The following is a 21906-nucleotide window of genomic DNA, read 5'->3' as shown; positions in this document are numbered from 1 at the left end:
CCCGCCCATTCCAGGTGATATCCGATCATCTTGGCCTGCCTTCAGCAAGAATCCTGTTTGGTCAGTTTAGAGAGAATTATCCCATCCTCTTAGTAATTTTCCATCCACCCCCCACGTCCACCCCCACCCAGCTCCTTGGCTGTAAACCCCACTTCCTTGGGTATTCAGACCTGAGGCTGATCTCACTCCTCTATGGCAAAACTTGAATTGCTGTAGTCCCTCTTTAAAAAGTCATCCTTAGGGCCAGCCGAGTGGCTCAGTTGGTTAAGAGCTCGCTCAAGAGTTAGAGCTCTGAGCGGCAGGGTCCCCAGTTTGATTCACAGCCCGAGCTGAGCTGCCGCTGAGCTGCCAACAGGTGGCAGGATGGCTCAGCTAAAAAAAAAAAAAATGATTGGAGCTTGGACGGGATGTGTTGCCACACCCACCATACTTGCTTGACCTTGTGCCATCAGACGTCCACTTGTTTCGCTCTCTTCAAAACTCCTTGCATCCTATAACGTTCAATTCAGATGAGGCTGTAAATCAGCACCTTGTTCAGTGTTTTGCAAATAAAGAGAGGTTTACTCAAGTATTCAGCGTCCCTGCTGTGTTCCAGGCACGATACGAGTGGCTGGGATACAATTCTGAGCCAAAGAGATGTGGTTTCTGTCTTAATTGCAATTGTTTAGACAAATTATTCAAATATTAACATAATACACAACTTCAAACTGTGACAAATGTGCTAAAGGAACGTTACAAGGTGCTGTACAAATATTCAGGAGGGGACATCTGATCTCATTTTGGAAAGTCAGGAAAGACTTTCCTGAAGGAGTCCCTGGAGAGAACAAGGAGAGGGACATTCCTGGCAGAGGGAACAGCTTGTGCAAAGGCCCTGAGGTACAAGACAGAGGATGCATTAGAGAAAATGAAAAAAAGGCCAATATGGTTGCTGAGAAAACTACCCCTGTCTCAGAATAGCTAGGGCTCTGGGCATGATTCACGGATAGGGATTTCTACCCTGGAGAGCATGACAGGGAACAAGCCATTGGAAGTTATATCCAAGCTAAGACCAAGAAGACTAAGGCTATTGAACTAGAGATGCAGATGGTCTCCACGTAGCCCTCACTATACTGCCTGGCAAGTTTGCAAGTCCCAAGAACCCTGGCTAAGGGGCCACAAAAATTGGGTTTCAGCCCTAGTTCTACCTCCTTTCCAGGTAGGAACCACTGAGGCTCAGCTGACCCTATGGATTGCATGTTGGTGGTTCTTATGCAGATGAAATTTTGTTTGCAGCACTAGTTTAGCGCTGTGGTCCTCCACCTTCGCTGCACATTAGAGTAACCTAGAGGAGCTTTGAAGTTACTGCTGCCACAGCGCCAACGCCCATGGATTCTGATTGAATTGCTCAGAGTATAGGCTGAGCATCAAGGGTTCTAAAAGCTCCCCCAGTGGTTCTAATGTTCAACCAAGTTTGAGAAACACAGTTTTAGAGGCTCGATCCCAAATGTCACAGATCAACTGTGTCACAAGCCCCTGGGGGGCTTGTCAGGAAATCTCCAGGCCTCCATCAGACCTAATGTGTCCGAATGCCTAAGGGTGAGGCCCAAGCATGGGTACTTGAGAACAATTCTCCTGGCACTTAACAAACAAAAATGGAAGCACCCAGTGATTTTTTAACCAATCCAGGTTTGGGATTTAGATCGGGGCATCTCAGACTTTAATCTGATTCAGTTTGGGACCTGAGATCCTGCATTTCTTAACACGTTCCAATGTGCTGTTGCTGTCTGAGGACCGCTCTTCAAGTACAAAGGGTTCAGGGGACGCAAATGAAAGAATAGGGCCTTTCTCTAACATCTGCCAAAGGCTGTGCCTGAAATCTGCTAGCAGAGAGGGGCCTTATTGACACATCCCTCTTGCGCTCCCACATCACTTTCGGCAAGGCAGGGTTTGGGACTTTGTCATCTCTCCATCTCTAGCACCTAAACTCAGGGCTCAGCACATTAGGAGCACAATAAATTGGTTTTGAATTGAATAAATACCATGATGTCCTTAGGGCCCAAGCTGTGGATCCAGTTGAAGGTGAGACATTGCTATAATGCGGGCCTTCTGCCACTTCCAGTCATAAATTCCAATTGGATGGGGTCCAATGTGAAGCTGTGTATTACCAAAGCCTGCTCTGTAGGGGGTAGGGTCAGAGCAGGCCTCTGGAATATTAATAATGCTGAGCAGTGACCACAACTATGATATTTACAGACCCGTGAAGCACAGAGGACAGCCTGAGGTTGCTCACACCGCTAGAGACTCCAAGGACTTAACTCTGCTCCAAATGGAGCATGTATATTGCCCAAGGCTGCCAAAAACCCTACGGTTCATTAGCTTTTACTATACAGAGAAATGCGCCAGGCCTGGTGCGAAAATGACATGATAAAGCACAGTTGACAGCAATGGTCAAAGGAAAAGGCACAGTGGGAGCGGAACTGCTCTGTGGGACATTGCTCATGCCTTTGGAACAGAAGAAAAATACCTCTGCCTCTCCATTTGCAGGCCCAGGCGGGCTGGAATCTGACAAGGACTTACTACTTTCGAAATGTTTTTCAGGGCTTCGGTTTCTTGCCCTGGATTCGCCTTGCATGGTGATGGATGTCCCCCCCACCCCACCCCCCAATATGTTTTGATGCTATGTCTATTTGTGTGGTTTGTGAGTTGCATATTGGGAAGGGGTCAGGAGAGAGAAAGGAATAGAGAGATAGGGGGAGGAAGGGAGGGAGGGAGAGAGAGAGAGAGAGGACTGGATAGAGAAGGGGAGGAAGAAAAGAAACACAATTGTAAGTAGATGGAAAAGAGCAGAGAACAATAGAGACAGATGTGGGACATCAGACAAGGATGGAGGGTGGGAGACCCTGGGCCACGGCTCCCCGTTTTTTTTGGGTTCTTCATACTCAAGAATGGTCAACTTATCCTTCAAAGGATACTTACACAGTACTCCCCTTAAGCCCTACAAGAGACACAGAGCTAATATTTTTGGTCTCGCCCTTCAGCCCTGATACTCTTACCATGAACTCTCACCCCTCTGTTTTATTTTGCCACTGTCATATTTTTACTTTCTGTCAAAGGCCAGGCTATGTGGCTCAGGGGCATTTATAGTTTATGGGTTAAAACTTTGGAATAATTAAGACCTAGTGCCTTAGCAAGCTTCATGATTATAATACAGTATTGTTGTCTATACTCACTATTCTGTGTATTCGATCTCTAGGACTTATTTACTACTCATTGTAAGTTTTACCCTTAAACACCATCTGCCCCATGCCCCCCACTCTGCACTGCCTGAAAACCACCATTTTACTCTCCATTTTTATGAGTATGGCTAAAAAGAAATGATAATTATGTGAAATGGGGGTACCAATTACTGTCACGATGGCAACCATATTGTAGTATAAAATGTATGAAATCCACATGTGCACTTTATTTATTTATTTTTAAAAGATTTTATTGGGGAATTGGAGGAGGGGAACAGCGTTGGGGAATCAGGGAAGGGGAACAGACAAGTTGCTGTCCTTTTGTTCTTCAGTCTAGTTGTGGAGGACGTCACTTCACTGGCCCATGTTGGTATTATCATTGAGCTCTTTCCAGGTGAGGCAGTCGCTTGCCAGCCATTGGATGGACGCTCACGCCAGCTGCCAGTCACTCAGTAGCTCATGGCAGCCCACTGCAGCTTCACTGAAGCTCACACCATCACCGGCGACTCACAGCAGCCCAGCTCCAGGTCGAGCTGTTGTTCACCATCTTAGCTGTAGAGGGCGCAGCATCATTGGCCCACAGGTGGGATCCGAACTGGGGCTCCACTGCTCAGAGCTGGCGTCCGAAGCCAACTCTTAACCAAAGCACCACTTGGCCAGCCCCACATGTGCACTTTAAATATACACAACATTATATGTCAAATATATTTCAATTAAAAAAAAAAACTTTCTCAGGCTATTAGAACACAACTTTATCTGACCCTACCACACTTAAATCTCTTTACTCAACTTTCCCCCCTCCCCTGCCTTGGGCTCTCCCCTCTGCACACAGCCCGGGGTGAAGTCTCATCCTGCACTTCCCACACACACCCCCCACTCCATCTGAAGTATAGATCCCACCTGGAACGTTACAAGATGGCTCGATGTTCCCCAAAATGTGTTCCCTGGACCGTCTGCATCAGAATCACAGGGGTGAGCGTCGCCGGGGAGAAAGAAAGGGGGATTTCTTTCTTACATACAGATTCCTGGGCCCGGTCCCCCCACATCCTACTAAACCAGATTGGGGAGGGGGGCAACTTTGGAAGGCTGCGTTTTTAATCCTTGACCCATGATTCTGAGACACAGGAAAGTCTGAGAACCTCAGCAAGACCAGCTCGGCAGTCTTCCCATATTCGTGCTCCTTCAAGACCCTGCTCAGATCAGATGCCCCATTCCCCACACACAGTGTGAGGTCCAGAGCCTGGGCCATACACCTCACACAAACCACTTACAGTCTCCAGCACCATGCTTTCTCATCTAAAAGCAGGAGGTGGCATCTAAGTTAGGAGCGGGGCAGGGACAGCACAGGTAACATATGTACAGGAGTGCAGCTGGCCTGATGGCAATGAGGGGAGGCTGGAGGCTGCACGCTCTGACTCAGCCGAGAAGCTGCCCCTCTGTCTCAGCCAGTGGTGGCCGGGAGGGAGTACCACCCAGAGATGCCACACCTTCTGAATTTCGAAGGGAAGCCATGAATCTGGGATTTTATGTAAATTTTTCTGATTTTTAAATCTGGTTAATTTTTGTTTAACAGGCCAAACAAAATATATGTGTGGGGCACAGTCAGGCTGTGAGGCCACATTCGCAACCTCTGGGTGAGAGCTCTCTAGGGTTGCCTTCAGCATGAGGGCTCTGAGATACTTGACCTTGAACCTCCCTGGCTTAGTAAGTTGTTTTGTTGCTTGTTGCAGCTTTTGTGCTGTTCCTTCTCCTTTCTAGGAAAACCAAAGGTTTTCATCTAAGCACTTGGTTGTATTAACTTGAATCCTTATCACAACCCTATTAGGAAGGCATTGTCGTCCCCAATTTCTATATGAGGGAACCGAAGCCCAGAGAAGTTAAGTAACTTGCCCAAAGTCACACAGTTGGTGAGCGGAGGAGCCAGAATCCAAACCCAAAATGTCAGAATCCAAACCTAAAGAGTTTATATTAAATATCATAATATTTATAGACCAAGCTGGGATACTTTTGAGAGTGAAAGAGACACTGTTCCTAGTGATGCCAGGACAACAGATGTAAACCACAACAATCACAGACAAACCATAGCATAAGGTCACCACCCTTATGTATTCTGCCACCTCAAATGTACTCTCTGAGTGGTCTACAACTTCGTGAAAATGGCACAGACTTTGCAGCCAAACTCCAGCTTAACTGAGCTAAAGCATAAAAGGACCTCGCTCAGTGCCTGCTACATGGTGGGAACTCAGCAGGTGTCTGTTTCCTTCAGTCAAGCTTCTAAATCCCTACTGAGGAGTATTGGCAAGAGTAACATAGAGCCCCTGATTCTCAAGGCCCTCACAGTATAGTTGCTAGAAAAAAAATTAAAGAACATAATTGAAAACTCTTAAAAGATCAATAAGGCTTTAGTAATCTAGGGCTGAGCATTAAGAGTTCAGAGATGGCGATTCTCTCAGGTTTTCAATTTCTAAGGGTGACTAGGGGCCAAACTGAGTCTTGAAGATTGAGTAGAAGATGGGAAGGCTAGAACTGAGGATAACTAAAGAAAAAAAAGAGCTGTGCAGAAGCTGAAGGCTAAGGAGACTCGCTGTGACTGAACTCTGTTGGATGTTTCAACTCCATTCCAGCCCTGATCATACTCCAGACAGGACAAAACGGGAAAATATCTCTTATTATACTCTAGACAGGACAAAACGGGAAACTATCCCTTGTGTGTGTGTTTTCTGTCATTATCTTGCACCCATTCACAAACCCCTTAGAGGACCCGGATGAGGACTTAAACCTCCTAGGTGTTGAAAGTACAGACAGGAATTTCTGAGAAGAATTGGACTGTGGTTTTCGAGAACTTCTGAATTTAGGGATTTTTGAACAAAATGCTTCCCATCACAATGGTTTTTACAGGAAGAGCAACAGCTGCTGGGTACCTAGTCCCCCAGATTTATGTAACAAGGAAGGGCAATTTTCATCATCCTTTTTCTGCCGTGAGGGAAATTCTAAACAGGCTCAACACTACCCTCTAGTGTGTAAAACAGGCAGATGCGGGGATCCGAGAGCGTTCATGACAAAGCGAGCTGGAAGAAGCCTGGAGAAGGTAAGAGGAAAGAAACGTTCTTGTATCTGCAGACGGTCTGTGAATTAATAAACGTCCAAGGCTCTAAGAAATCAAATACTTCCACGAGACAAAGATGCTCCCCATAGAATATAATGTTCTGTGAAGCACCAGTCCCATGTGACAGTCCATTCACACAGCCCCTCCAAGGCCATGGTTAAGTAGGTTAGGAGTCATCTGAACACCATGTTCCCCAAACCCCTGTCACAGAATCAGAGTGCTCAGTAAAGGCCCAGATAGGAAAGGCTCTGGGAAGTTATGAAGTGACGAAATTCCGTTTCCCACACGTTTTTGACCACTGCAACTTTTTCTATTTTGTTTTCTCTTAAATCCATATCTCCTGGGATGACTGCTCCTGGAGCATAATTTGGACAATGCTAGTAGAAAAAAGCATAAAATTCTTACCTTAGTCTCCCCATATGATGAAAGAAGTCCTGTCCCATAGGCTTTGATGGCTCCACTTTTCTAGCAAAGATCGAATTCAATAGTAAACCAACAGAGCTGACACAAGGACAACAAAAGAACAGGGTTTAGTAGGTGAAATGACTTCTTTACTCAATGACTGGTAAATATCAAAGCCAATGACACTGACCCAAAATATCTAATCCAGGGTGCCAAGGATGGGAAGACCTCACAAGAGCCTGAAGAGGCCATCTTTTTCGGCCCCACCCATACTGCATCCCAGCCTTTAAGGAGGACATAACCTTCTTACAGCCCTCCTAAAGCATCACACTCACTCTATGTCTATTGAAGTTCAACGGAGGCTTAGTTCAAGTGTCGTGTTTTCAAATTTTCTCATGACTCCAGGCCCCAGTGAACATTACCTTTTCTGACCTTCAAACAAACCAACCTTTCATTTATTCATCCGAGGCATACTGAACACCTGCTACAGGCGCAGCATGGTGTGGGAAGGTCTGGAAAAGACAAAGAGCCTACTCTCAGGAGCGCACGATTTCTACTACGGGAGGAAGATGTAAAGAGGGGACAACACAAGCTCTGCTGAGAGGCAGACCACAGTTGATGAAGATCCAGCCAGTGGCAGGTATGTTTTCTTGCAGAACGCATCCAGTAGGATTCTCACCATGATCACATGGAGTGCCTGCAACCAAGCCTGGCTCATGGTAAGCACTCAGTTAACATTAGCTTTTGTTTGTTATTGTTATTACTTCTGCTGCTATTATACATTACACTTATTTTGCACTGCTTTATTCTTGTTTGGCTGTCCAAGAAAATACAATGGTGAGATGCCATCTTCCCCACACGTGGTTCAGTTGGTGAAAGGACTTCTTTACTCAATGCCTGGTAAATCCCAAAGCCAGTGACACTTTATTTCTCTTCCTGCAAAACAATGGCATCAGTCCCTCTCTTTTTGGCTGATTTCACTGATTCATCAATTGCTTCCTTGGTTCTTCCAACTAATATTTATGGAGCCCCCATTATATGCCGGACTGTGCTACAGAGGGGGAAGCTAATAATCAACAAGACAGATAGGGTCTGTGTCCTCCTGGACCTTGCTATATCCCAGGATGTAGGAGATGATTTAAGTGACCTTATGTTATGTGAGTATATTTTGTGACATGTGGGGCTGGATAAATGTAGAGTACTATTATAATTTAACAACTCACCACCAGTACTGCTGTTAAGCGTGGCCTACAAGTTTCTGGAATGGAGAAGATCATGTGCTTACTTGGCACTCTGCCTGGTTTCAGAGGCACTCTCAGAAATTAATGAGTGGAGAAATTAATTAGAAGCATTGTAACTGAATTCCATTTGCTACATAAATAGTAATCATGATGAAAAGAAGGGGGTTAATATGTATGAGTTAATGAGCTCCTGTTATGTGATAAAATGACATTATGCACTTTGTAAACTTTGACCTCCCAGCAGCCATGGTGTTTGGTGTCGTATTCCCATTTTAGAGATGAGACAAAAGAAAGTTCAGGGATAGTGAGTAATTTGCCCGGTCCTTCAAAACTGTAAGCACAGATAGTAAGGGAGCCCGTGGCCTGAGAACACACTCACATTTTCCTTTTCCTTTAAGGAGAAGTTTAATTCTTTCCCCAGATCCCATATTTATTATTGGGAAGAATGGTCGTCTTTTCCAGACTAAACTAAGTGAGAATGGATGAGGTGATGAGTTCTACCTAATGTGTCACAGCTGGAGATGAGGACCTTGGCTATTAGCTGAAATTAATGCCTTGAAGGCAGTCATGACCAGCCCCAGGCTAACTGGAACCCGGGGCATCTCTGATATAATGCAGTGATTCCCTCCCACATTTTCTAAATAAAGTGAAACTAAACAACAGATTTCCTTAACACCAAAAGGCCAGGCGTCTCTGTGTTGAGTGAGGCTTGATGCAGAATTCGGCCACACAGTAACAGGGCCAGAGGGGGCCTGAAAGTCATCTAGTCCAACCATTTGCTTGATACAGGAATCTCTTCTACTCCATCCCCAAGTGCCCTCTACTAGCCTGTGCTCTCACACCTAGGGCTGGAGAACCCCTCCCCGCTTGGGGTAGCCCATGTGATCATTGGAGTGAGCTGGCTGGAAAGTCTACTGTATGTTGAACTGAAACCTGCTTCAGTCGCTTCTACTCATTGGCTTTAATTTTCTCCTGTGAGGTCACCCAGGAATCTGATCTGTTATCCACATAATTAGCGTTTCCATATTGCTCTCACGATACTGTCATACCACACACATATGCTATTCTACACTAATGTTTTTTCTTTCAACTCATTGTAAATTAAACACCTATTTTAATCTCAAAACAGAGCAAAATATCTGTGAGATCACAGGTTTAACGTGTTTTTTAATATTTTTCTAATAAATATTAATTATAATATCAATGCATTATGATGTGTATTATTTTATTGATCTATTAATAATTAGCATTATTATTATTGTATCAATGGTGGTATGGCTACCTCATTTTGGGAAGTACCATCTGTGTCCTTTCTCTATATATGGTATTTGAAAATAACAACCACAGCTAATTTCATTGGAACAAACATCCCCAGTACTTTCAACCATATTATATTATGCAAAATTAATCTACTACTCTGGTTATTTGCCTCTGATTTATCTGTATGCTGATTTAGGTTGGGGAGGCAGTCTCAAATATAATTCCCTTATTATATATGCTCTGATTTAATGATACAATCTGTTTTCATTAGCTTTCTTGGCAGTCCAGCTACTGTATGTATTTCTAAAGAGTTCACTATTGCCTAACATCCTTAAGTCTTCTTTTAAATGTGTACCAAAGTTATATCATCCTTTTCCATCTTGTTAATTCTTTTTTTTCCAGTAGTCAATGTTTTTTTTACAGATTTACTGAAATATAATTGACACATAACAGTGTGTAAATTTGATGTGTACAATGTGTGGATTTGATAAACTTACATATTGCAAAATGGTTACTGCAGTAGCGTTAGCTAACACCTCCACCACCTCACATAATTACAATTTCTTTTTTGTGGTGAGAACATTTAAGAACTGCTCTTTTAGCTACTTTCAGGTTTATAACACAGTGAGTGTTGTTTACTATAATCATCATTTCTACATTACAGTCACAGAACTTACTCATCTTATATTGGAAATTTATTCCTTTTGACCTACATTTTCCCCATCTCCAGCCCCTGGCAACCACTATTGCACACTCTGTTTCTATGAGTTTGGGTTTTTTTTATTGGGTTGTCGGAAAAGCCATGACAGATTTTTTCATGTTTTTCATTGCAAAAATGCGTCATGACTTTTCCGACAACCCAATATATTCCACATATAAGACCATAGAGTGTTGTCTTTCTCTGTCTGACTTATTTCACTTAGCAAATTGCCAAATTAAAGAGGATACAAATAGTTGGAAAGATATCCCATGTTTGTGGATCAAAAAATTAATATTGGTAAAATGTCCAACTACCCGAAGCTATCTATAGAGTCAATGCAATTCCTATAAAAATCCAAATGGCATTTTTCACAGAAATAGAAAAGAAAAATTCTAAAATTTATATAAAATTTCATATAAAATTTATATGAAAGACCCTGAATAGCCAAAGCAATCATGAGAAAGAAGAACAAAGCTGGAAGCATCATACTTCCTGATTTCAAACTATACTACAAAGCTGTAGTAATCAAAACAATATGGTACTGGCATGAAAAAATAGACACACAGACCAATGGAACAGAACCGAGAGCCCAGAAGTAAAACCCTTGCATATGCACTCAACTAATATTTGACAAGAAAGCCAAGCATACTCAGTGGGGAAAAGAGAGTCTCTTAGTCTCTTCAATAAATGGTACTTGGAAAACTGGATGACCACATACAGAAGAATAAAATTAGACCCTTGTCCTATACCACACACAAAAATTAACTCAAAATGGATTAAACACTTAAACATAAGAACTGAAATTATGGTACTCCCTGATATGACACCCAAAACCCAAACCACAAAAGCAAAAATAAACAAATGGGACTCCATCAAGCTTCTGCAGAGAAAAAGAAACAATGAACAAAATACAAATGCAACATACAGAATGGGAGAAAATATTTGCAAATTATATCTCTGATAAGAAGTTAATAGCCAAAGTGTATAAGGAACTCATACAGCTGAATAGCAAAGAAAACCAAATAATCCTACTAAAAAAAAAATGGGCAAAGGACCTGAATAGACATTTTCCCAAAGAAGACATATAAATGGCCAACAGATATATGAAAAAGTGCTCAGCATTACTAATCAGCAAAAACATGCAGATTAAAAACACAATGATGTATCATCTCACACCTGTTAGAATGGCTATCTTTAAAAAAGACAAGAGATTACAAATGCTGGTGAGGCTCTGGAGAAAAGGGAACCCTAGTGCACTATTGGTGGGAATGTAAATTGGTGCAGCCACTATGGAAAACAGTATGGAGATGCCTCTAAAAATCAGTAGTAGAACTATTGGATGACCCAGCAATCTCATTCTGGTTACATAACCAAAGAAAAATAAATCAGGATCTTAAAGCGATATCTGTACTCCCATGTTCATTTCGGCATTATTCGCAGTAACCAAGATATGGAAACAACATAAGTGTACATGGACAGATAAATGGATAAAGAAGATGTGTGTGTGGGGGGGGGCGCATGCACATGCACATGCGCACATGTATGTAATGCAATATGATTCAGCCATGAGAAAGAAGGAAAGCCTGCCATTTGCAACAACATGGATAGAACTTGTTCGTTTTTCTGAAACCAAGCATGAGAGCCAGCAGTGATCATTACTCGATTTCATCTTGGTCTATCAGTTGAACCTGTTAAGATGTTTGTTGATTCTAATTTGTTACCTAAAATACTCATTCCCACTTATAGATTAGATAAACATGTATTCTGTATCTTCATCCAAATCATTGACGGGCATATGGACCTAGAAACCTGTTTCCAGGTTGATATAAATCCATCAATCATCTTGCTTTGAGAACTAGTTTCTATAATCTATGTTTCTCCATTATTTATCCTCTAGTGATTTCTGTCATTTAATATGGCCTGTGTAATACCCTGGTTATTAACTTCTGGCATGCTTAAATACTGCTCCATATGGACAGTTTTGATTTCTGTAAGATTATTAAAGAATTCTCTAAAGATTACTCACCTCTGAAAGTTATAATAAGATGTATCGAGTACATAGTTATCCACTCATTGTATCAAACACTTGATATATACCAAGCATTTTTAATACAATTAACTCACAATGGTAGATATTAGGTCCTTAAGATACAGAGGAGGATTTCCTGAAATATCATAAAGTCATCAAAGTAACGCAGTTGGTAGGTGAAGCTAAGATTCAAACTCAGGTTCTGTCTGACATCAAAGCACAATCCATTTCCATTCGAAGATGGTAGGCCCTGGATGGAAACTGGGTTTGTATGGATGGACACAATTGCATTGGAGTGCACTGGGTAGAGTGTGGGCATTTGCAAAGCCAATATGTAACGTCTATCCTGGAAAATATAAAATCATCTGCTAAGGGCTTTGATTTGGAAACACTGAAAGCCTAATCACATAATCTGCATAGAAGAGAGGCTCATATATTGGGCTGTCGGAAAAGTCATGACACATTTTTGTAACGAAAAACAGAAAAAATATGTCATGACTTTTCCGACAACCCAATAGAAGTGAAGATGAGACATACTTTTACCTTGTGAGGGGTTTCAAGTGTGGAAGCTAGGAGCAGAAAGTAGCATCAAGAGGGATGCTTGCTTTAGTTTTGCACATCAGAGTGATACTTCCAAAGGCTGGTGTGCTAAGCCAGAAAGCAGAATTTCAAATGAGCTCATCAGTGGTCTTCAATTGTGGCACTATTCTATAGGAAGAAGAAATAAATGTTGTCTTTTTATCCCCCAATCCTGAAGCCGATGCCACTAAAGCTACAACTCTCTTGCTTCTACTGGGTGAGTAACACAGTAATGCCATCTCTCTAAACACTGGACTTCTCCAACCACATTCATGGACACACAAGCAATCCAGCTCCTTTCCCTTACAAGTTGCTGTCCTACAAAAGGCCTGCATTCTTCACCCTATCTTGCAGAGGCTACAGAGGGTCACACAACATGGGAACCATTTCAGAGTGCTGTTATGAGACTGTTGGCTCCCGATGGAAAGATAGACCAGCGACTGTGCCATATGAACTTCAGTTCCTGGACACTCACCCCTTTGGGAGAGAGTCGAGATGGCTGACTGTCAATGGGTACAGCCTCTCTGCAGCCTTGGCCCTATTTCCTAGCTCTTAGAGGGTGGGTAGCAAGCAAACTTTTCCAGTAGAAGGCTGTGTTCCCAGGTGCCAAAAATGCACTTGGCCATGGAACTGTTGCAGAAGGCCCCTGGGGAAGCCTCTGTGTTTTGCATGGTTGTGGGTTGCTAGGTCTGGGATAACCTGGGGCAGCTTGCATTGCTCACCAAATTTTTATATAAAGTACTTCAGCAAGAGAACACAGGGCAAGCTCGCTTGGCTTTTCTGTCAGGGTTGGCAAAGCCAGCTACGGAGCTGCCATGTCAAAGACCTCATGTAAGGTATGTCCAGCTGAAAGCATGGAACGACTTGGTCACACCAGATGGTTGGACAGCGTGGGAGGGAGCCAGTTATCTACCAATGCTTGTTTAAGGCAATCTGAAACACTTTTTAATAATAATTTCTTCAAGAAAAGAAAACAACAACAACAAAAATCAACCTTCCACCTGCTTCTAAATAGCAGCGAAGCCAAGGCTATGTAACTAAGGAGAACTCATTCCAGTGGAAGCTGTCTTGCACGTGTTGTTTTCTTTTGTGGTCCAGTAATTATGCTTTCAAGAGAGTTCAGGCTGGGATTTCCCAGGATGCACCACATCAATGATGCCAGTGCCAACCTGGATCCCCAGAGAACCCGGTATCTGATTTGATCTGCAACGTGATCTGCTTGACTGCTGGAACAAACAGAAGGCCGCCCCGTGGTCCCAGGGAGAGAAAGGCTTGGGTAAGCATCCCTCTGGGCGTGACCCTGCCACACAGTGTAGTGGGTGAACCTTCTCTGCTTTGGATGGACGCCTCTGAAGCCAACAACATGTCTTGACAGTGGCTAGATGGCTCAGAGAACTTTCTTTATTTGGCCCGTGGGGGTTGGCATTTGGGGTTCCGTATCTAGCCCCACCCAAAAAGCAAGGGAAGTCTGTCTCTACCGCTGCCCAGTGTTCCCTGATGCACATGGAAATTAGAGTGTATTTAGAAGATGTCCACACAAGACGGTGAGAGACTGTCTGTTGTTTTACAGAGCAGCTGCCATGATGCCCTTCCCATATCCGGCTGGGATTATCACCATAGTCTCCTAATGGTCTCCCCTCAGTCTGCTCCAAACATAGCATCCAAAGCCCTGCTGCTCAGATCTAAGTCAGATCATGTCACTGCTCTGCTCAGAGCTTTTCAAAGGCTTCACACCTCACTCAGAGTGAATTAAAAGCCAGAGTCCTCATGATAACCTAGAAGGCCTTACTGATCCTAACCATCTCCTATTACTTTTCTTTTTTATCCATTCTGCTCAGCCACACTGGACCGTCTTGCTCTTCCTCAGTCACATTCCTGCCTCAGGTCCCTCACTCTTCGTCCTTCTGTGCCTAACTACATGGCTTGCTCCCCTACATCCTCTAGATTTCCTCCAATGGCATCTTCTCAGTGAGATGTTCTCTGACCCTCTCAACCTACTAGCACCCCCTCTTCTACTTCCTTAACTAATTTTTCTCCTTTTTTTTTCAGTTTATCAATGTCAAACATACCACAAGGTTTACTTATTTTTTTCATTTATTGTTTGTCTCTTCTGGATAAACAATCTCTGGCAGCAAAGATTTGGTCCCTGTTGAGTCCCCAAGATCTAAAGTGTGTCTGATATACAATAAGCATTCAGCAAATATGTGTTCAATAAGTGAATTATATCATTTAATCCTCTTGACAACCTTGTGAAGCAGATTCTGCCACATCCATTTCCAAGATGAATAAGATAAGGCTTAGAGAGGTTAGATAACTTACCCAAGGTCACATTGATGGTCACTGCTGGTTCTTTGGCCTGACCACTTACTGCAGGGCACCACCATGCTGCTGCTTCTGCCATCATATGGTGTCTCCTAAAACCAGTAACTTTCAGGTATCGTCCTATGACCTCTAATAATCTCTAGTCCCTTCCACACCAATTCCTACAGACTGAAGTTATCAGGATTTCCACCATAATTTCTCTTTGGTCTTCCAAAGTAGAGAACCATACACTTCCATGTTCTAACACACTCTGTGTCTAGAGTGGACCAATAAGATGAGGTCTTTTCAGCCCAGCCTAGTGATATCCTACTGAAAAGAAATCCTACAAATAAGAATATCCTAAGTAGACTTTCTATAGCATATTGGATATGAAATGTACTTTATAAAGCTTTCTTATTTGTTATGTGTTCTTCCTGACCATTCCAGGTAAGAATTTTAATCCTGTACTCAGAAAGTCCTAGTTCAAATACCAACTCTGCTGTATGCTCTCTCTATGACCAAGGGCAAGCTACTTAAATCTCATCTGATTAATGAGATTTCCAAATTTATAAAATATTTCCTACTGCAGAGGGTGATCGTAAGGAGTGAAGGAGATTTATGTTCATGAAGTATTGATGAATATGATGAGAATGCACAGAACATTTAGATATACTAAGGAGATGGTAACGTAATTGTTGAGAGTGGGGATCTAAAGAGGCCCACATGGACTGAATGACTCGTCACCATTCCATAGCCACAGTCACACTCTTGATGCCAGAAAACCTATCTGATAAAGGGATCCACTGTAAACAAATGGACCCCAGTTAGAATGTGTGAATGAATTTATCACTGTGGCAAAATACAAATAGAAATCATCAAACCATTAATCAAAAAATTAGTTAACAAACTTTGACTATGTCCTCTTCATTTAAAATAATAATAATAATAATAATAATAATAATAATAATAATAATAATATCACCATGTATCTTACCAGTGTATTTGTGGAGATAAACGTTTACATAGGAAAGAAAACTAAGAGTACTCTACAGTTAATGGGTAGAGCCCAAGACACAGCAATGGCCGTCATCATTAGATGGGTAGAGATCTTTCCCAGAAAAGACATCAAGGAGGACCCAGAAGTGGGGGTGATACTTGGGGTGGGCATTACATGTGAAGTGGATCTGAATAGGTGGCAGGAAAGCAGACATGTCATTGGAGAAATTGACTAGCTTGAAAGGGGAGGCTGAAAAGGAAGGGTGGAGTCAGAGGCTAGAGGGCCTTGAATAACAGTTGGAAAACGTTGGCCTTGATCCTACAAGAAATGGGTCAATGTTTAGGAATGTAATAATGACATGGAGTCAAAGAAATATGGAATGTCCGAGCTGGAAGGCGCTTCATCCAGTTCAGTCTCCACATGAGACTAAGGAGGAGACCTAGGTCTGGAGAGATGAAGGAACTTGCCAAATAGACCAGTTGATCCATAACAATACCACACTTCAACCAAAACCAGGTCTCTGATGTCTAGTCTGGTATTCTGTCCACCATGACATCTTAAAAGGACAGCACATCCATGACTTCTTTTATGGGTCATAAAACCAAAAAAGTCTTATACCTCTTATCTTATCTCCTTACCTGTGTATCAACTATGAATGTGCAATCTATACTCACTGTTGCTAAATGTCAATATCCGCATTAGATGATCTAAGAGAATTCAGCCCAGTGTTCTAGTGAGCAAAAGAGGAGCATCTACATTTGCTTTACTTTTTTTTTCTTTAAGATTTTATTGGGGAATTGGGGGAGGGAACAGCATTGGGGAGTCAGGGAAGGGGAACAGACAAGTTGCTGTCCTTTGGTTCTTTAGTCTAGTTGTGGAGGACGTCGCTTCACTGGCCCATGTTGGTATTATCGTTGTGCTCTTCCCAGGTAAGGCAGATGGGTCGCCGGCCATTGGACGGCTGCTCACAGCGGCTCTTGGCAGCTCACGCCAGCTGCTGGCCACTCACGTTAGCTTAGTGGCAACCCACTGCAGCCCCACTGCAGCCTATGCCATTACCGGTGACTCACGGCAGCCCAGCTCCAGGTCGATCTGTTGTTCACCATCTTAGCTATAGAGGGAGCAGCGTCACTGGCCCATGTGGGATCCAAACCAGTGGCCCTGCTGCTCAGAGCTCATGCTCCCAAGCCAACTCTTAACCAAAGAGCCACTCAGCCAGCCCTACATTTGCTTTTCTGATAGCCTGAAATTAAATACCTGCTTTTCTTTCACATTTGCTCCACTCCCCCTTCAAATTCCACTTCTTCCCCTGACCCATTATTCAATCAGAGGGTCTTAATCTCAGGCTCTGTCCACACCATGTCTGAGCTTTGTGACTAGGTCCATGCCAACAACCAAGTATTTTCTTATGAAACTAGAATTTATTAGGCCCTGATTAGAAAAATAATTTGTTTGCACAATTCCCATCTTGAAATAAAAGTTAAACTTCTGTTTGGTGTACTGAGAGGAGCCAAATAATGTGAAATAGTAGTGAATTTGTTGTCCCTCCATATGGCCCAGGAACCCCATGGGAGTGGATGGATTGGCCTGGTCCCAGAGGCGATGATGGGCCTGACAGTGTAATGGGCTGAATGCTGGATAGTGACCAGTCTAGGACACAAAATGTGTTTCTCCAGAAATCATTTCCTGGAAACAGAATTACCTCACTGAACTAAACCCTTGGATATGCCTTAGTTTGTCCATCTATGGTACTAGGGTGGGTAATTAGGTGGGTGAACCGGATGACAGGATGAACTTTGAGATACATTGAAGCCCTATCATCACTTTACTCAATCTTAACCAAAATGTCACCGAGTCAGCTTTTCAGAATTCTAGTCACTAGGAGAAAAAGTCAATGCATTCTTGCATTGTACATGGTCTTATGCCTCATAGTATATCCTGTACTTAGAGATCGCAATACATGAGCTTATGAAAGACACCAAGAGGTCCTGTAGTAAGTAAATTTTTCTTAATTAGCTGTTGCCCAAATTTATTTTATTATGAAATTGTTTCTCTTCTCCCAACAATTTCCTAGCCCCTTTCCAAATACATAACTGTATGAGAAATAGTTTTTCTTTATAACTTTAATCAAAATATATATCACAACAGATTCAATGCAGAGTATCAGAATCCAGCTGTCAGATGAAGCTGGATACCAGAGAAATTTGCAAAAATGTAAAACAATATCACTTTTCTCCTTATTTTTTTGTTTTTTAAAATAAAGCTATTTTATAACATTTATAAATATTACTTGTGTTAAGTAATGGGTTTATTATTGTTAATTTAAAATTAATTGATCAATATTTTTTAATTTCCTAGTTTTAATTTCTAAATTGGTAAATATTGATAGATATAACCCACATCAACAAAAGCTCTTCGGTGTCCTCAATAATTTTTAAGAGTGTAAGGGGATCGTTGGACCAAAATTTTGAGAACCTTTGACCTAGAGTCAGTGCTGACATAGAGTTAGCATCCAAAATTTAGTTATTGAATAATTCCACTATTTATAAAAGGAAATAGATCGGTAATAATACACTGCCAGTTGGATCATAGATTGTGTCTCTGCACATTACAAAAATAGAACATTGTATCCATCTGAGTGAATGAGTAGACTTGCCCAGTGGCTCAAAGTAGGTAGAATATTGAGGCAGGAGAATATTCATTTGAAGTTTGATGGTCTTGAAAGGAAATCTCCATTTCCGACACAGTCAAAATCTCAGGTATGTTTAGGATGCAGAAAGTCTGTCGGCCTAAATTTTGTTCTCCTAGGCCTCGCCCTGCCCAGTGGTGTTCTTTACCTGTAGCCAAGGGACATTTGTGAAAGGGAAGAATTTCAGCATAGTCCCAGACAGCTAACGAATGGGCCCATATCTATGCCCTACCCATTAGATCTCCCAAAGGCATGACAGAAAATGCTGTTTGAACAGGAAGTCTGCTTTGGAAACCCAGACCCTTGAAGTCTCTCTTTAATGGAGATGTTATCAAATTAAATTCATTGTCAGGAGCACTAAGCTGCCCTCTTCCTCAAGTGCCCCTCTCAAACCAGGGCATGAGAGAGAGAAGCAAAACTAAGCTAAGATTATCAACTGAACCGGGGACCCTTTAGCAGTGCCAGTGTTATGAAAGCTAAAATTAAACAGCAATGAAGTGAGTATTATGAATATTAAGACTCAAAGATGACAATGGGGCTTTCTGCCCAACATTTTCTGGAGCTAGTCCTGGGATTTTCAACAGTTTTCAAGCAGGCTTTTTCTATGGCCAGCTTTTGAGTAATAGTCTTGACCAGCTTTCGTAAGAAAAGGACAGGAGGTTTGCTTCAAATTTTGGAAGAAGATAGCTTGTATCTGAAGTATAGCAACATTTTGATGAACTAGAACCAAAGTAACAAGACTTTTCAATTAGACTGTATTTTAAAAAAACAACAAAAAAAAACTGAACTGATAAGAAAACCAAATGACATAAATTATTTCCTAAGAAGAAAATGTCTAATACTTGCAGGGAGTACCCAGGGTCAAACATCCTTTCAGCTACGTCTTTTCTACTTTCTACGTTCAGTGCAATTGATATGATAACAACTAGGGCTCAGAACAATGATTCAGCAACCGCAGAGATTCAGACACTCACCAACAACTCATGCCTTTTCGAAAGTTAATAGACACAATTTATTATTGAAAACTTTGCATCATGTCTTGAGGTAACTGGGAAGTTGATGAGATTTTACAAGGCTAGATTACAAACCATTGTGACACATTACCCTGGCTTGACACAGTCACTTTGACAGATACTATCAGTTAAGAAATAGGTTGTTACTAACAACAACTAAAATATTGAAGGCGGATACAAGATCATCCTTTGAATAACGAAACAGAGATAATAATTCTTAAAAATTTAATGTGTTTTACTCTCTTTTCCTTTTGTGTACTTGACCTTCACTGTACTTGACTTGGCCATCCATTTGCCAGAGAAGTGGAGATATGACAAAGGAGTTCACAGTTAAAGATAAAGGTGATATTCTTGCAAAATCAGATTTCAAAGCAAGGAAGGTGTGAAATTGGAGTTTTTATTTGGAAGATTTTCTTTTTTTTTTTTAAAGATTTTTATTGGGGAATTGGGGGATGGGAACAGCACTGGGGAATTGGGAGAAGGAGAACAGACAAATTGCTGTCCTTTTGTTCTTCATCCTAGTTGTGGAGGACATTGCTTCACTGGCCCAAGTTGGCACCATCATTGCGCTCTTTCCGGATGAGGCACATCAGTCACTGGCTTCTGGACAGCCGCTCACGCTGGCTGCTGGCCACACACGGTAGCCCATGGCAACCCACTGCAGCAGGGGCTGCAGCCTACGCCGTCGCCGGCGACTCACGGCAGCGCAGCTCCAGGTTGAGCTGTTGTTCAGCATCTTAGCTGCAGAGGGCAGTGTCACTGGCCCTCATATGTGGGATCCGAACCAGGGCCCTCTGGCGTCCCAAGCCAGCTCTTAACCAATGCGCCACTTGGCCAGCCCTGGAAGATTTTCTAATCCCTTTGTCTCCCTTTTAGTATGGACCATTCCCAGAAGACCCAGCTACAAGACTTCTCCTGTAGGGTGCTGAATATACCCCTTCTACATGTGACAGGAGCTTGCAGATTCTTAGTAATAGAATATGATGTTAAAAGACACCAAAAAAAAGTCCTATCCCCCTCCCCGTATACCCAGATACCAATCTCAGGGAAAAGAGAAAGTAGAGATAGAAAGCAAGGCAGAAGGGGGGGATCTCCTGTCCCAAACTCCCCATTTGAGATTCTGGGAAGGTGCTAAGTCAAGACTTCCCCACATCATCCTTAGGCTAATCAATGTAGCCTGGACAGGGCAGTGAGGCCAGGCTAAAGTGGGCCTTGAGGTGAAATTATTTTGAAGCTGAGTTGTTCCCATTTGGGGTAAATGTAGACTTGAGCACCAACAGGCCTGTGGTAGCGTCTTTTCTGTGGCTGGTGGGTGAAATGATCCCGCAGCAGAAGCCGGGTGGGCCTTTTCGCCAGCAGAACAAGAAGGACCAAGTTAACAAAGAGGGAAACAGACAATTCTCCTCCAGGGCAAAGAATGGTTCGCGTTAGACGCCAGCCACATACTGGCAGGACTGAAGGGCTTAGAGGATGAAGAGAGAAATTGATTTCAATAGAGACCTGAGCCCCACCAACATGAAACAGTGTGGCCTTTCGATGTAAATAAAAGTTATTTCTGGGTATGCAAAACTTTACCAAAAAGAGAGTGAAATGAGGGTATGATTTTGAAAATATTAATGTGCTTTACTCTTGATTTTCCCCGGACCTGGCCCAGCATATCCATCTGCAGAAAGGAGAAATTAGGAATGCTGCAATTAGAAAGCAGAGAAAAAAACACATCAATAACTTTCAAAATTGCCCCCTTTTATAATAGCGTCCCTCTCGTTCATTTGCATAGCAATGTGCTTTCTGGAGTGTGGAAGGGGTGGGGTCTGAGTCTCAGCCGTGAATCACACAAAAATTATGCATATCCCACAATGGAGCTCGTCTATTTCTCAGTGCTCGATCTTGGCACATCCCAGGGCATCTGTCAAAAATGTGACACCACACACACTTTGGCAGGAAAAAGACGAAGAACAACTGCTTTCAGCAATGAACCTGTAGTTTGGGTAATAGCAGCTTGAGGGGTATTAGGGCTGGGGTGGGGGTGGGGGTGGGGTGAGACCTAAAACGGGGCTGTGATCTTGGGCAATTTGCTTCACCCCCTGAGCTTCCGTGTTCCCTTCTGTGGAAGGAGAGAACTGAAGATGATTCCTAAGAGGCCTTGCAGAGGGAAGAACTGTGTCCTCTTCAGTGCCTCAGGAGGTTGATTCCCTTCCCAGCCTCCAAGTGCGACAGATACACACAGCTGTGTGCAGAATGGCCTCCTGGCCAACAGCAGGTCCTTGACAAGGGCTGCACTGGGGCTCAACAGCATGACTTAGGAAGAGGGCCACTTGGGTATGTTGCCTCCGGCCTCCCTTTTCTTCTCTAGCTCCTCATTACCTTCTCCCAC

At 42.7% G+C, this 21906-nt stretch overlaps 1 long non-coding RNA gene across 1 annotated transcript in view; it reads left to right on the top strand.

Annotated features, from left to right (window-relative positions):
• Nucleotides 1-21906, top strand: part of LOC109387750 (uncharacterized) — a 109029-nt gene that overhangs the window by 51204 nt on the left and 35919 nt on the right. Inside the window, exon 2 of the long non-coding RNA XR_002125090.1 lies at nucleotides 7192-7363. This is a non-coding gene — a long non-coding RNA (uncharacterized LOC109387750). The remainder of the gene's footprint in view (nucleotides 1-7191; nucleotides 7364-21906) is intronic.

Source organism: Hipposideros armiger, unplaced genomic scaffold (assembly GCF_001890085.2).
Source record: "Hipposideros armiger isolate ML-2016 unplaced genomic scaffold, ASM189008v1 scaffold_168, whole genome shotgun sequence".
NCBI lineage: Eukaryota > Metazoa > Chordata > Mammalia > Chiroptera > Hipposideridae > Hipposideros > Hipposideros armiger.
This window is presented reverse-complemented; position numbering and strand designations above follow the sequence as displayed.